This window comes from Tachyglossus aculeatus, chromosome X1 (genome assembly GCF_015852505.1).
Source record: "Tachyglossus aculeatus isolate mTacAcu1 chromosome X1, mTacAcu1.pri, whole genome shotgun sequence".
In the NCBI taxonomy this organism is placed as follows: Eukaryota; Metazoa; Chordata; class Mammalia; order Monotremata; family Tachyglossidae; genus Tachyglossus; species Tachyglossus aculeatus.
The window spans coordinates 130,140,636-130,142,655 of NC_052101.1; the positions used below are offsets into that span (position 1 = coordinate 130,140,636).

Sequence of the window (2,020 nt, forward strand, 5' to 3'; positions counted from 1 at the left end):
GAAGTTAATCAGGTTGGACACAATCCCTGTCCCATATGGGGCTCAAAGTCTTAATCCTCATTTTACAGATGAGGTAACTGCAGCACAGAGAAGTTAAATGACTTGCCCAAGGTCACACAGCAGGGAGTGCTGGAGCGTGGATTAGAAACTCAGGTCCTACTGAATCCCAGGCCCATGTTCTATCCATTAAGCCACAGGGCTTCATAAAGCACTTCATAAGCACTAGGGGGGCTGTTGGTCATTTTGGCCTTCGCCCCTTATCCATATGAGGCCATGCCCTCTCTTCCCCCACCCAAAGGGAGTGGTGTTTTTAAGATAGCAGGGTTGGATCGTAAAGGGCTAAAGGGTTAGTGATGTCATGATGGTGCTACAGGAAATGATATCACAGAGACTCGTTTCCCCCCACACCCCGCCAGCATCCCATCCCGTTTGAGCCAAGCCCCATGCCGACTGGTCAGTTATGGCCAGGAGGATGAAGACCAGTAACAGGTACAAACGGAGGCAGAAGCAGACACCCAAGTCAACTAACAACAAAGGTAAACGCAGAGTGAGGAGAATTAGAAGACGGCTGACGAGATGTAAGCTTTTCGTGCCGGACGCTTTCGGTCCGCCTATTCTCCGGGGAAGGCGGCGGGTGGGGGGAATGCGGTGGGGACCAACTTAAAAATCAAGCCAACGTACCTGTGCCTTCTAACGCCCCTCCCCAAACCCTCCCCACAGCCGGCCGATTACCAACCATAAGGAGGAAAAGGAATTGATTCCATCCACTATGAAGACCACCTTTGAGAAGATCAAGGGAGGCCATAGTGGAACAGGCACCTTGTAGGGAAGATCAGCCATGAAGAGGCTGGAGCACTGGGGCTGTGGTGTTGGTAGTGCCACTGTTGACCAGTGACACCAATAAACCATCACTGAGGCTACTGGCTCGACTTTGAGCTGGGTGATTTTTTCCCCTTGCAGCCAGATCTGGCGGGGGCGGGGTGGGGGTGGGGGGATAGTGGCGAGGGTACTGAAGGAGGTGAGGAATGGGGAGGTGAGGAAAGAGGAGAGGAGGCGAGCTTGGGGGGAAGGTCAAGGGATGGATGGGGGCTAGGAATGGAGGGGAAAGATGGAAAGTAGAGGAGGGGGAAAGGAAGGAAGAGAGAAGCAGAGTGCCTTAGTGGCAAGAGCACGGGCTTAGGACGTGGGTTCTAATTGCGCCTCCACTTGCCTGCTGTGGGACCTAGAGGAAGCCGCTTCACTTCTCTGCCTCGGTTACCTCACTGTAAAATGGGAAGTAAGACTGGGAGCCCCAAGTGGGACAACCTGGTTACCTTAGATCTACCCCAGTGGCTTAGAACAGTGCTTGGCACATAGTAAGCACTTAAAAAATACCATAATTATTATTATGTGCCAAACACTGTTCGAAGTGCTGGGGTAGATACAAGGTAATTAGGTTGTCCCACTTGGCTCACAATCTTAATACCCATTTTACAGATGAGGTAAATGAGGCACAGAGAAGTTGTGACTTGCCCAAAGTTGCACAGCTGACAATTGGCAGAGCCGGATTTGAACCCATGACCTCTACTCTTTCCATTGAGTCACACTGCTTCTCTAATACCATGCCGTGACTGATTGATTTGATGTCTAGGAAGTTCTGACTAAATATCACCATTATTATCAATACTGTAGTGCAGAATGCCATGGTTTTATCCACATTCTCAAACCTGAAACTCTTACTGTTAGCCACTCCACTGAATGCATTTAAAAAGTTGGGAAGATATGTCTTACCTTCTGGCAGAGTGGAGGTTAGCCACTTGACCCCACCTCACCTTCTAGTTATTGCCCCATATCCCTCCTACCATTCCTTTCCAAACTCCTTGAACGAGTTGTCTACGCGCGCTGCCTCGAATTCCTCAACAGCAACTCTCTCCTCGACCCCCTCCAGTCTGGCTTCCGTCCCCTACATTCCACGGAAACTGCCCTCTCAAAGGTCACCAATGACCTCCTGCTTGCCAAATCCAACGGCTCCTACTCTATC

At 50.5% G+C, this 2,020-nt stretch overlaps 1 long non-coding RNA gene across 1 annotated transcript; it reads left to right on the forward strand.

Annotated features, from left to right (window-relative positions):
* Positions 1-424: 424 nt before the first annotated feature.
* LOC119949801 lies at positions 425-935 on the forward strand. Its single transcript, XR_005457317.1, has 2 exons — positions 425-578; positions 721-935. It is a non-coding gene; the product is annotated as an uncharacterized LOC119949801 (long non-coding RNA).
* Positions 936-2,020: the final 1,085 nt, after the last annotated feature.